The sequence below is a fragment of the Phoenix dactylifera genome, unplaced genomic scaffold (assembly GCF_009389715.1).
Source record: "Phoenix dactylifera cultivar Barhee BC4 unplaced genomic scaffold, palm_55x_up_171113_PBpolish2nd_filt_p 000089F, whole genome shotgun sequence".
NCBI classification, from domain to species: domain Eukaryota; kingdom Viridiplantae; phylum Streptophyta; class Magnoliopsida; order Arecales; family Arecaceae; genus Phoenix; species Phoenix dactylifera.
The window spans coordinates 410,891-425,948 of record NW_024067678.1 but is presented as its reverse complement, the minus strand read 5'-3'; the positions used below and the strand labels follow the sequence as shown (position 1 = coordinate 425,948).

The 15,058-nt window shown below is 39.8% G+C and overlaps 1 non-coding gene across 1 annotated transcript; it reads left to right on the top strand.

The window, feature by feature from the left end:
- Positions 1-14,693: 14,693 nt before the first annotated feature.
- Positions 14,694-14,799, top strand: LOC120104733. The gene has a single exon (XR_005507092.1). It is a non-coding gene; the product is annotated as a small nucleolar RNA R71 (small nucleolar RNA).
- Positions 14,800-15,058: the final 259 nt, after the last annotated feature.

Here is a 15,058-nt window from a genome sequence, read left to right as displayed (position 1 = left end):
TATTCTCATAATTTACTAAATTACTTCCAATCAAAATCCCAAACTATATTGTAATTTGAAAAGATCTAAAATTTCAAATTCTCAGTAAAGCCAAATAATAATTCTAGAATTTTATCCCAAATATATTCTCCATCTACACAGGAGTTTCATACATGATCCACATATAGTTTTCAATCCTCGAAGAATATTTTAATCAAGCACTGCAAAAAGGTTTCATAGCCCAAATCTTAAACAACTTTATATAAATGGATCTTAATTTGCCTCTAAAAAAAATTATCTTCAAAATTAAGCAAAATCATAGTATACCTCCATATCAATTTTTGAGCTTACAAGTTCACTTAAATAATAAATAATCACAATGCATGATAATATTCCATGGCCAATCCTTTTGCACTTAATTTAGATCCAAATCTAACTAATTATAACTTGATTCATAGACTGCCCAACCTTCCATAATGTATCAAACCTCATAAGTAAATTCAATCATAATTTCCTAGTAACCTTCTCATACATAATCTATCACAAGGCTTAATAGAAAATCTTGAAAGTAGCTTACAATGCAATCGACATAGATTCACGTCCAATGCCCTTAGTGTTTACCCACCTACACTCATCTTATGTAGGATTCTTTGTCTTAGATTTTATCCATGTATGCTCTGATACCATAAAAGTTGTCACGACCCCAGCCCGAGATCGCGAGCCGGGGGTCGCGCCAACCGCCGCACACCCGTAGGAAACTCTCCCCACGAACATGCAAGGCATCTAAACCAAACACCTCAATTATGTAATTCTAAAATAACTTAACTGAATAAATGCAATCTTATTCCATTGACTAACTCAAGTCATAAGGTCTCACAAGTCTAAATACGCAGCGGAATAATCATTTACCAACATGCAGAAACCTAATTCTTAAAATAACAAAAGTCCACCAATCATAATAAATGTCCATAATAACAAATCAACTTAAATAACCCTAATCTAAGATAACTTGTGCCACAATCCTTCTAGTCGCTCTCTCAATTTGAATCTCCAATAGACTAGTTCTCGAAATCTGTAAAACAACAAGAGATGGTATAATGAGCTAGACAGCCCAGTAAGTAATGAACACTCTAGCTAGATAAATCAAGCAATAATGTGGAAAATAAATAAATATGCAGTTCCAAAGTATAAGTCAAATATTTCTTGAATTCATAAGATTCTTTTCGCGGTTTCAAGATTCTTTCACATATCCAATTCATCTTGTCGATCCTGGACTATGACCACATGTTCCCTGTGGCAGGGTCATCAACACCGACTAATCTTCTTGCGGTGAGTCCTTCAGGACAGTCAATTGCCAACGTATCTGCCTCCATTAGCAGGGTCCTCAACATAGCCAGGTCGAAGTTCAGTTTGTTCTCTATAAGTCTATTTCATATTTCAGTTATATAAAAACAACATACAGTGTCAAAACCAAATGTCGTTCATATCTCAATTTCTTTTAATTTATCAGATTCAACTCAACAGCCAGGAACTATGACCATATGTTTCCTGTGGCAGGGTCATATCACCGACTATTCTTCTTGCGGTACCAATGTATTAGCCTCCATTGGCAAGGTCCTCAACATAGCTCGACTGCAAGTCTGAATCTATTTCAAGTCATTATCTTTTCTTACATTATGTTCAGTGTTTCAAGTCGAAAAATACAATGTCAGAGCAATTAAATACAATTCAAACCAGAAGCAAATACGTTCAATCAGAGTCATACAATATTCTAAAAATATACATATAATCCATGCATCAAATTCGTAATCACGAATAATTCGATTCGTAAAACAGATATTTAGTTTGCCGATAAATCTAGTAAAGAGGTTACATCACTTACCTTGCGAACGCGATCCACGACAAATCCAATTAATTCCACAAATCCCTTCCAGAACCTAATATTCAAAAATCGTATTCATCTTTTAAAATTCATCACAATAAATATATATATAAAGACTTAAATTTTTAATATCCTCCCATGGCTGGCCCCGCAAGAGTGCCTAGCACCCCGAGTTTGGGTTCATACCCGTAAACCATTCTCTTTTTTTATTATTATTAAATTATTTTCCTTTTCTTTTCTTTTCTTTTCTTTTCTTTTTCTTTTTCTTTTTCTTCTTCTTCTTTTCTCTTTTCTTTTTCCTTCTTTTCTTTTTCTTCTTTCTTCTTTTCTCTCCCGACTCCCTTCTTCTCCTTCGGCGAAACAGGGGATCCATGACCCCCTGCTGCCGCCCCCTCTTCTTTCCTCCCGATCGAACCCAAGGCGGCCGCGGTGGCCGGCCTTGGCAGCGGCAGCAGGTGGCGGAGCAAATCCGGCCACCCCTGGCGACTGGCGGCGGCGAACACGCCGACGGCTAGAGCAAGCCGTTTTGGACCCAAATCCGGCGATCGGCCGGCTCCAACCCACCACACGTCATGGCCAAGCAGTGAAAGAAGAGGAGAGAAAGGCTAAGGATTCTCACCTCCGCCCCGACGTCCGGCGCCTCTCTCCTTCTCCGGCAGCTAAGGAAGAAGAATGCCCCCCGTGCCATGGCTTCTTTCTCTCTCTCTCTCTCGGTGGTAACACGAAGAAGAATCCTCCCCCCTTTCTTCCTTGGGGTGCGGAGGCTCTCTCCCTCGGTGGACTCAAAGGAGAAGGAGAAGGAGAAGGAGCCCTAAAACAGGGGCTCCTTCTTCTTCGGGATGGATCCCTCCATCCCGTTGCCTCACGTGCACCGCACGTGAGGCCAAAACTTGGGACTGGGCTGGTCAAGTGGACCGGGCCCAGTTCCAGGGTCTCACACCTATGCTTGGTGAGCCGTCCCTTTCAGCACATGAGACGACCTCTGAACTTGGAGAGACGACCCTTGTTACCCTGACAGCTCCAACAGCTCTTTTCTACAGGATTTTTGCTGGGTGTCAACGGATAGTTTTTTGGTCTAACGGCTAGTTTGTACTTTCTGGTCAGTATGAAGTCCATAAATTCAAAGAAGCGTCAAGAGAAAAAGAGAGACGAAGGAGAGGAACAAGAGAGAAAATCCAAAACGAAGAATCCAAGCTTCCAAAGATCAAATCCTCGTAAGAGAGCCATAAAAGAGAAAATCCATTCTGTGAGGAAATCAGTTAGAATATTCAACAAAAAGTTGCTACTATGCAATAAAGACTTCTAGCTACAGCCAACAACCATCTTCAAAGCTTCTCATCCTCATTAATTATCTCATTTACTTTGAAGCTTTGTTTACTTAATTACAGCATTCAATTCTTTGCTTTAACTTAGCTGTAACAGTATCAATTGTTTCTGAAATTGGTAAAGGTTCTTCCAAACCTGAATTGAAAGTTGTTGAATTAGGAGATTCAACAAGGGTTAAGATTTTGGTTGGTGAGCCTGTGAAAACCAGCTGGGTTGTTTATCATCCCGAAAAACAAACGTGTTATGGTTATGGTTGGTGAACCTGTGAAAACCAGTTGAGTTATTTGTGAGCCCGAAAAATAAACGTGTTAAGGTTTTGGTTGGTGAGCCTGTGAAAACTAGCTGGGTTGTTTGTGATCCCAAAAAACAAACATGTTAAGGTTTTGGTTGGAGAGCCTGTGAAAACTAATTGGGTTGTTTGTGATCCCGAAAAACAAGCGGGTTAAGGTTTTGGTTGGTGAACCTGTGAAAACCAGTTGGATTGTTTGTGATCCCGAAAAACAAACAGATTAAGGTTTTGGTTGGTGATCCTGTGAAAACTGACTGGGTTTGTTGTGATCCCGAAAAAACAAACAAGTTGGGTTGTGAGCTCGCAAAACGACAGCACTGTAATCAGGGAGGTTATAGTAAAAATTCTCAAGAATCTTGAGAAGTGGATGTAGGTGTGGGTTGCACCGAACCACTATAAAATTATCTGTGTTTGTGTGTGTGCGCTTGTCTCTTTATATTTCTGCTTCTGCCAACATTCATTCTTTGCTTCAGCACTTTTAGCTTTCAAATTGGAATTATAGTTTATCCGCTGTAATTAGCTAAAAAGTTTTCAAAACCCAATTCACCCTCCCCTCTTGGGCTGCATATCTGGGCAACATTTATTACATGACAATTTCAATAGATTGACTTTGCACGGAATATGCATGATCTTGTTGGGACATTACTATGGGAATTTATGTCAAGATTACATTGGAGGGTATGTGTTCATGTTAATGTTGAATCAATTGAAAATTTGTTACTATGGATCTGATGTGTAATGATTGATTAGCTAATTCATGCACTAGCAATGTGTAGGGGAAAACATTGATACAGACTCCCTTTATTATGATTAATATAGTCATGAGGTGGTCAAGGATAGTGAAGACTTTATGCCAATTAGATGGCTCGATGGATGCTTAGTGTTTGGATTAGTGACTGGGTTGGGTGGGTTAGTTGTGGCTTAATATTCTTTCCGTTTCATATTTGCCTTGCTTAGTTCAAACCAATGTTTCTGGCAGTCAAGTTGGAACTAGTTCTCCATTACCAGCCAAATGTGGGACTTTAACTACCAGCTCTCCATCAACAACACAAGGTTTCCATCCTTGAAGAAAATACTTTTTCACATGAGAGTAACAACACCAGGGTCATTTTCAATGCAACATCACTCCAAAAGATGCATATTAAGTATTTATCTGCTGCACTTTATCGTATGAGCATTCGCATAATTACAACCAACATACTTGAGAAAGGAATCCGATGCATGACCAAGTTGACGTGACATGGAATTCACAAAGCAGCCACAAGGATACCACAAACACCACAAACTCTCAATGCCAAAATTATTCAAAAGTCTCGACTTGGTCGAACAAGCCCAAGAAGGAAGACTCATGGACACAGCAAGTATGCACCCCTCCAAGAGCGCGAGACCAACACAAAATCTACAGCTGCAGGGTTCTCATCGCCCATTCCCTGTGCCTTCCTCCTCTTGATGCCATCAAGTGATGTGTTCATAAAGGCATGAGCAAAGCCAGGATGGATAGGAGCCTCAAATGGAAATCAAAATTTTTGCTGCATGAAAAATTAAATCATGGATTAACTCATGTCAAGCATTCCGATGTCTTTTATGTGTTAACAATACAAACAATTTCCGAGTTTTTATAAAAGCCTGCTAAAATGATCTCTAGAAAGTTGCAGCTGTTAGATGCTAAAAGCATGAAAAAGAAGTCATATTCTTAAGCAAATTACATATAAAACAGGATCATATTATGGCGTTATCACAGATACTGCAATTATGAATAAGGATCAGAATCATGTAAAAATTGAAAAGAGGGAAGAGTCCAAGTATGTCAGAACAATGCATATGACAGCCCAAAGCATTTAATATCATCAGAAGGGTTATGGTACAAGAAAAATAGATGATTAAACCAAGATTTTATAATAGGAGAAAATAATATTTGGTGCCAAACTTTCTTTCTTCAAATATATTCAAGCTCGGCCTCAAACATAATAACATTTTAACTCTTGTTGATCAAATTCAGAAATGAAAACTGCGAAATGAACATCAATGCATTTTCATTCTTGATGATTCTGTTTCACTTGATCACCAAAAAAAAAAAAGAAGAAGAAAAGAGAAAAGAAATTCAGTTTTAAAGCTTTTAAAAGTTGAACAGGTTAACATATGAGTACTAGGTTCGCATCTAGCTGCAAAGGATCATAATTTGTTGCGAGCCGGAACTCATTTCCAAGTTTGTTTGCTATTTGAAGCTGCATGGATACATACATGTTCAAGATCTCCGAAGCTTTCTCTCCTGCACTTCTCCTGCTCAAAGTAGAAACAAAATATAGAATAAGTAATAGATAAACATGGCCAAATCTACGCCATCTCTGTTGGCAGAGCTGTTGTTCGACCAAGCCTGGTCCTATAAAAATCACTTCAACCCATGTCGAGTTATCCAATTCAGAATTGGTATAGATATAGTTGCTACAAAAAGAAACAAATATAGTTGAAGCCATCATATAACAGAATTCAAAAGAAATTTCATCAAACAGTAGCATGGCATCATTTGCCGAACCTATGCTCTCTACCAGAAATAGTAATCAGATGCTCATTTAGATGTCCCTCATCCCCATTAATCTCCAGATGAGAATCAAACATCTAACGGATTCTAAAAGGCATTTCATCAAATAGTATTAGGACATCTAGCAATAAAGATTATATAGGTTGTTGCCACTAGGAATTAGTCCGACCTGGGTGCCGAGTTGGTGGTCGTCGCTGGAGCTCTTGGCTTATTTGCTGTCCGGATTGGAGAGATTGGATAGCATTGCTGCAAGCCTCCATGGCGATGCTCTAGTAGAGTTGAATGGCAGAGGAGCGGCTTCAAGCAACGCTTCAACCAGAAAGTCCACCCATCCGAGCATGTTTAACATAGGACCCTCCAATGCCTAAGATACAACTCTCAGAGAACTGGAGGAAGCCTGAGAGGAGTAGAGGTGATCGGTTCTTTTCAATTTCAAAAATAAACCACGCAATAGCACGTATCCTGTAGGATAGTGATTACGGGTGTCGGTCCACAGGGATTGAAGAATAAGTTATTTTTCTTTTAAAAATAAATCAAGAAGAAGGATGTGCTAACTTGATTTAACTAAATTAATCTATGAGTACGAATTGAAATTTATCAAAGTAAATAGATCTAGGGTTTGGAATCCACCATATAGCATTGCATCAAGGATTGTGTTCTTAATTTTTGTCTTTTGGAGAGGCATGCAATTTTGGCTACAAGCCTTTTAAAATAAAAATATAAAGAGTGTTAGGAAGATCCATCTTCGGTGTAGCATGAAGTGTCTACCTAAGTATGCTAATCTAGGGTGCAGTACACCTCATCTTCCTAGGCATGGATCATCTTAGACTACTTTAGCAAACATGAATAATAGATAGCATGCTCAAAGTTTAAACATAGTAAAAGAATTTTTCATTGATAATAAGAATTTAACAAGCTCCAAAAAAATTAAAAGAGTAAGAACTACAATGCCCTGATACATTGCTAGGGCTTCATCCAGCCCTAGACTAGACGTTTAGCCGAGCATGGCTTCCGGATGACCTCCCATCTTCAAATGAAATTGATCAACTCCCATTATTCCCAAAATATCAAAACTATTCTCTTTCCCTCCCCCCTTCTCTCTTTTTTTTTATTTCTTTTCTCTGGTTCGGCTCTCTTCTTCTCTTCACCGAAACAGGGTCTCCCCTGTTTTTCCTCAACCGAGCTCTCTCCCCCCTTCACCGATGGCCACCCTCCTCCTTTTATAGCCGTCCGGCGCACGCGGAGAGAGGAAAGAAGGAATCACGGCGGCTGATTCCGGGGCGTGGTGCCGGGATGCAGATCGCGGGAGAGGAGGAAGAGGGGCCGCGGGATCTGGTCGGTGATGGCGGAGAGGCCGGATCTCCGCTGCTGGAAGAGTCGACCGCACGGGCACGGTGGGCACGCGGCTGATTGCGGCCGGCTGGAATCACGGAGGACTGGTCGCCGGCGGATTTGGTCGCAGGATCGTCGGGAGGACGCTGCGGACGGTGGGTGGCCGCGGGATCAACGGGGAGACGCCGGGATTTCGACGCGGCTTGATGGCGGAGCTGGATCTCGGCTGCGGGCTGCGTCACAGGCGGAGGATCTGCTCGCGGGATCGACGGGAGGAAGGTGGATGGCCCTGATGCAAGGAGGGAGGAAGAAGATGAACAGTGGGATTAGTTTTGTTATCTTTTTTTGTAACACTGTTCATATGAACAGTGTTTTCACGGGACACTGTTCATATGAACAGTGAATCATGGATATTCAATTATTATTATTTTTTTTGTTTTAAAATTATAAATTTTATATGAAGGCAGGTAAGGAATTGGTTGGGAATTGGCTTTGGATTTGAGGTGGGTCATGATCGTTGATTTGCTTGAAATTGTTCTCGAGCCCAATGTTATTTAAATTTAATTCTTGCTGAGCTGCTTCAGATCGAACTCGACTAGACAAGACTAAAAACCGGACCGTGACCTAATAAAAAGGGTTAATCAAACCTTTGCCCCATACATAATTAATTATAACTTTCGATCGAATCAGGACCAAAACCCATTTAATTATAACCTTAGCTTGATTACAACTCCATCAGGTTACCAAATCGGGTCAACACAATCTCCTCCTTATATGTTTTCATGAAAGATTATAACCAGGAGAGAGACAAGTTTAGAGTCTGTTTTGAGAAAAGAATTATTTACCTCTTACTATATTTTAAATTCATTTCAATGTTTATTTAATTTTATCGTAAAATATATATTTATCAGTTTAAAAACATTGATAAGTGCTATGGAAAGATAACTAAATTATAGATTATTAAGCACTTATCACACCCCCAAACCTATGTTTTGCTAGTCCTCGAGCAAAATAAAACTAGAAAAGAAGAATTTTAACTCACTTTCGCAGGCATCGCGGTTACATTTACCATATGTAACAAGGCTTTAAACCCCTAGGTTACCCTAGTGGACGAGTTGTAGTCTCGTGAGGATTTTCAATGAAGATACCCACAAACTTCTATTTATCATTATTGTTATTATTAATTTAAAAAAAAAAATCAATTGATCTATGAGGTGAAAATCAAATTCCAAATGCATATTAGCTAAGAATTTCGAAAACTCTCTTCTTCTTCTTCTTCTTCTTCTTTTTTTAATCTAATTTAAGATACATAAATGATAAGAATTTCAAAGCACACATGGTTTTATTTACTAAGTCAGCCCAAATCTTAGGTCAAGATGCAATTCAAGTTGAAGTCATTAAGTTTCCGTTAGGGAGTTGTAAGACTTATTTATACTGGAGTGCTTGGTGAAATCTGGGCCGTACACAAGCTAAGGGTTCGGATCAACAAAATATTGCAAAGACTAGTAGTTTCCAAGGATTGGTCGAAAGGACCTGTTCACTGATTCAAAATCATTTTATCTGCAGGATTTCGAGAGTTGTGGATATTTACTTTAGTACCTCCCGGGCTTTATCTGTAATATTCCAGTTTACTCGAATTTTTACAACGACGGCTTTCACACTATTGTCTTTTTCAAGGTCAATAGAGGGTTTTTTTTTGTTCCTTTTATATATATATATATATTGTGCACTTTTACTCTTGTGGTGATTTCTCCGTGTAACGAGCAATCAGTCGACAACTCTCACACCAGTTGGCATAAGATGTCGGGCATCAAGACTCCCCTATGGACTTATGCTCAGAGTCCTCATCACAAGCCCACCTGACCTTTGACAATAGGTAGCCCTTTTCGATGTTCCTGACTAAATCCTTTTTTATTGATGATTTTTTTTTTTTTTTAGATTAGATAAGTATGATTCATCAGGGTCCAAGGTTGCTACTATACTATCAATATAATGTCGAGCCTAGACCTTAGAAGTGTCGGCCAGTGTGTAGTGAAATTCCGAAGTATTAATTAGCTTACAACTCCCTAAGAGAGACTTAATGAAAAGAACTTAAATTTGTATTACTTCCGACTAGTCATTGGGCTTTTTAGATTTTATATTCCTTGTGTGTTTAGCATTCTCGCATTAATGTATAGAAATGGGGTTTTTTTTTAAAAAAAATAAAAACTTTTTTTTTAAATTTTTTTATTATTATTTTATAAAAAATGAAAATGAACACATTTTTTTTTAAAAGATATTTTTATTTTTTTATTTTTTTATTTCTTTTGATAAACCTGACATTATGAAGTGAAAACGAATGCAAGAGATGCAAACAAAACAAAAAATAAAAAAAAAATACTTAAAAATACCCCCAAACCTAAACCTAACATTGTCCTCAATGTTAAAGGAATCTAAGAGAATTGGGTTGCCTCCCAACAAGCGCTAAGTTTATTGTCTTCAGCCAGACACAGTGCATCCTTAATTATTTTGATAAACAGGGTTCGTCAAATTAAGGGATTCGATCAATTGCCCATCGGTAATACAGTCCACATAAGGTTTTAACCTTTGACCATTGACTTTTAAAATATGTCCACCATTGAGGTGTTGGATCTTTACTGCACCATAAGGAAAAACCTTTTTCACTACGAATGGTCCATCCCACCTAGAGCGAAGTTTACCCGGGAAGAGTTGCAACTTTGAATTGAACAGCCAAACCTTTTGACCAGGTTCGAAGGACTTACGGTTAATATTTTTATCATGAAAAGCCTTAGTCCTTGCTTTATAAATTTTAGCATTTTCATAAGCCTCATTGCGCAATTCTTCAAGTTCACTTAGTTGGAGTTTTCGGTGAGGACCAGCTACTGCCATATCTAAGTTAAACTTTTTGATAGCCCAGAAAGCTCTATGTTCAAGTTCTACCGGTAAGTGACAAGCTTTTCCAAAAACTAATCGGTAGGGAGACATGCCAATAGGAGTTTTGTAGGCAGTACGATAGGCCCAGAGTGCATCATTTATCCTTTGAGACCAATCTTTCCTATCGGGACGTACCGTTTTCTCTAAGATGTGTTTTAACTCCCTATTGGACACCTCGACTTGTCCACTCGTTTGGGGATGATATGGGGTAGCAACTTTGTGGGTGATGTTATATTTGCGAGCCAAAGCCTCGAAAGACCGGTTGCAAAAATGAGATCCCCCATCACTAATGATGGCTCGGGGTGTGCCAAAACGACAAAAGATGTTTTCATGTAAAAATTTAATCCCAACCTTGTGGTCATTAGTTTTAGTGGCGACAGCTTCTACCCATTTTGAAACATAATCAACCCCTACAAGAATATATTCGAAACCAAAGGATGGTGGGAAAGAGCCCATAAAGTCAATACCCCAGACATCAAATATTTCTACAATTAAAATAGGATTGAGAGGCATCATATCTCTACGGGAGATGGTACCCATCCGTTGGCACCGTTCACAAGTTTGGCAAAAGTTATGGACATCTTTGAAAAGAGTGGGCCAATAAAATCCACTCTGTAAAACTTTTGCTGCAGTTTTTCTACCCCCAAAATGTCCCCCACAAGCTTGTGAATGGCAGAATGAAAGAATACTTTGAAATTCGCATTCGGGGACACATCGACGGATTACTTGATCGGGACAATACTTGAATAGATCGGGATCATCCCAATAATAGAACTTTACTTGTGAAAAGAATCGGTTCTTATCTTGAGTTGACCAATCATCAGGAATTTGTCCTATGGCAAGGTAATTTACTATGTTTGCAAACCATGGCGTTTTCATTCCTTGTACCCCAAATAATTGTTCATCTGGGAAAGTATCATGTAAGGGTGAGGTATTCTTAGAGGGCTCAAGAAGAATCCTAGATAAGTGGTCTGCTACGACATTTGCAGTTCCTTTCTTGTCACGAATTTCTAGGTCAAATTCTTGTAGTAAAAGAATCCATCGAATCAGATGGGGTTTGGTGTCCTTCTTTGCAAGAAGGTGTCGAAGGGCAGCATGATCAGTGAATACGGTAACCTTGGATCCTATTATAGGTAAGATCGAAACTTGTCTAGCGCGAATACTACAGCTAGCAATTCTTTTCAGTGGTGGTGTAGTTCAATTGTGCATCTGAGAGTGCTTTACTAGCGTAGTAGATGACATGAGGTACTTTATCTAGCCGTTGCCCTAAAACTGCCCCAATGGCATAGTCGGATGCGTCACACATTAATTCAAATGGAAGGGTCCAATTAGGGGGCCGTATGATAGGTGCGGTGGTCAATTTCGAGCGAAGATTTTCAAATGCCTCCTCGCATGCTTTATCAAAGACAAAGGGAGTGTCCTTGGCCAGAAGATTGCACAAGGGTTTGAAAATCTTACTGAAATCCTGAATGAAGCGACGGTAGAAACCAGCATGGCCAAGGAATGATCGGATTTGTTTCACAGTTTTGGGTGGGGGGAGATTGGAAATAAGATCGACTTTGGCTTTATCTACTTCAATGCCCCTCTTGGACACGACGTGTCCTAAAACTATGCCTTCTTGAACCATGAAATGGCTCTTTTCCCAACTTAATACTAGGTTGGTCTCCTTACATCTTTTCAAAACTAAGGTCAAATTGTTCAGACAATCATCAAAAGATAGGCCAAAAACTGAGAAATCATCAATGAACACTTCTAGAAAGTTTTCCACCATATCTGAAAAAATGGCCGTCATGCATCGTTGAAAGGTTGCGGGTGCATTGCATAGTCCAAAAGGCATCCTCCTATATGCAAATGTCCCAAATGGGCAAGTAAAGGTGGTTTTCTCTTGATCGTCCGGGTAAACAGGTACTTGATTATATCCAGAATAACCATCTAAGAAACAGTAGAAACCTTGACCAGCCAACCGTTCCAAAATTTGATCTATGAAAGGTAGAGGAAAATGGTCCTTCCTAGTCATTGAATTAAGTTTTCTGTAGTCAATGCATACGCGCCAACCCGTGGTTGTGCGTGTTTGTACCAATTCTCCTTCCGTATTTTCAACCACAGTGATACCTGATTTCTTGGGTACCACTTGTGTCGGACTCACCCACTTACTATCAGAAATTGGATAAATGATTCCGGCATCTAATAACTTCACCACTTCTTTCTTGACTACCTCCTTCATATTAGGGTTGAGTCTTCTTTGCATTTCTCGGGTGGGCTTTGCATCATCTTCGAGATGAATTCGATGCATGCAAACAGAGGGGTCAACCCCTTTCAAATCGGCTACAGACCATCCTATGGCATGTTTATTCTCTTCTAGCACCCTTAAAAGTTTACCCTCCTGTTCAGTAGATAAGTTGGCTGCGATGATTACAGGGAGGCTATCTTCTGGTCCTAGAAAGGCATACTTAAGATTTGTCGGAAGTGGCTTCAACTCAAGTTTAGGTGGAGAATCAATGGAAGGACAAAGTGGTGTGCTAGCAATGGGGGGAAGAGGTTCAGGTCGGATCTTCCAAGGAAGGGAACTCATGGAAGATTGATTATCGAGTAAGATGTTAACTTCTTCTACGGCCTTGTCTATATCAAAGTTGTCAATGTCAAAATGGGCCAAACATGCCTCTAAGGGATCATTTGCTAAGATGTAGGGAAGGGCGTTCTCTACAAGATCATCCATTTCGTCAATTAGGCAACACTCGTCTTCCCTCACATGTTGGTCAGCGGCATGAAATACATTCAACTTAATTTTCATGTTCCCAAATAATATATCCATTGCCCCAGTTCTACAGTTAATACAGGCATTGGCTGTAGCTAAAAAGGGACGACCAAGAATCACAGGGATTTGTTTTCTTATGTTGGGCACATGTTCCATATCAAGAACGATAAAATCTACTGAAAAATAGAATTTGTCTACCTTGACAAGAACATCTTCAATCATCCCCCGTGGTATCTTCACAGATCGATCAGCCAATTGTAAGGACACCGAGGTAGGTTTTAATTCACCTAACCCAAATTTTTCATAGACTGAATAGGGTAGAAGATTCACACTTGCCCCTAGATCTAAAAGTGCTCGATCAATGGAGTTATCTCCTATGACACAGGAAATAGTGGGAGCGCCAGGATCTTTGAATTTTGGAGGGGTGTTGTGTTGGAGAATCGAACTTACCTGTTCAGTAAGTAGGACCTTTTTAGGCACATGTGTCCTAGATTTCCGCTTTTGGGTGCAAAGGTCTTTGAGAAATTTGGCATAGGAGGGAACTTGTTTGATGGCATCAAGGAGTGGGAGGTTGATTTTAACTTGTTTGAAGACCTCCATCATCTCTTCTAGTGAAGTTCCCTTTTTGCCAAATGGAGAGGGTGCATTAAGTGCTTCAGGGAATGGAGCCTTTGGAATGTGGGATGTGGCAGATGGTGGACTAGCTGAAGAAGATTTTGGGTTTTCATGCGATACATTCTTCTCTTCTTCTTCTCCTTCCTTATTGTTACCCTCCCCAACTTTATTATCTATTATACGTCCACTCCTTAGGGTAGTCAAAGCATTGGCTTGCTCATGATTTAGTCGAGTTTCTTGAGCTACATATTGTCCCCTAGGATTACTCATTGGTTGACTTGGAAGCTTACCTTCCTCTCGCTTGTTTAATGCATTAGCTAGTTGACCCATTTGGGATTCTAGCTTAGCAATTGATTGCGTGTGAGAGTGCAATAGTTGTGTGTTTGCCTCCAAACCTTGAAGGGCAGTCAACACCTTCTCCTCAAAGGCTGTATTTCTTTGGGTTGGAGGAGGAGGATGCTGAAATTGAGTTGAGGGACGGTAGGGATGAAAATTCTGAGGGTTTTGAAAATTTTGGGAGAAGGGTTGGGAGGTATTAGAAGCTTGCTGCCTCCAAGAAAAATTTGGATGATTCCGCCATCCCGGATTATATGTATTGGAAAATGGATCATTACCCGGTCTGGGCTGTGTTTGGGCAGCATTGATGTGTTCTTGCACGAGTTCGGGATATTGGGGTGCTGAGGGGCACTCATGAATAGGATGCGATGGGCTAGAACAGATAGCACACACTTGTGCTTGGGAAGAGCTAACGACATGTCCTCCTATCATTAGTTGGTCAATCTTATGGGACAATGCATCTACCTTGCTAGACAGGTCCATAGAATGACTTATTTCACAAATGGCCCCTTTTCTTTGAAAATTCGGGGATGCTTGACGAGAACATGAAGCATGGTGGAGGGAGTTTTCATTAAGATTTTCAAATAGTTGCCATGCTTCATGCTCATTTCGAAGCATGAAAGTCCCCCCGCATGCAGCATCGATCATCTGACGGTTTCGTTCCGTCAAACCGTCATAGAAACATTGCACTAGCTGCCACTTAGGTATTTGATGATGAGGGCATTTATGGATTAGGTCCCGAAATCTCTCCCAAGTTTCATGAAATTCTTCTCCCTCGGTTTGGGAGAAGCTTGTAATGGCACGTCTAAACTGGTTCGTTCTTCCTATAGGAAAGTATTTTTTAAGAAATTCTTGTTGCATTTGATCCCAAGAACGAATTGAGTTAGCTTCTAAAGAATTCAACCATTGTTTGGCTCTATCTTTAAGGGAGAAGGGGAATAACCTAAGTTTCAGGGCATCATCAGTGAAGTTCTGAATCTTGACAGTGGTGCAAATCTCAAGAAATTCATCTAAATGTTTATATGGGTCTTCATTTGTGAGCCCATAAAAAGATGGGAGCATTTAGATCAC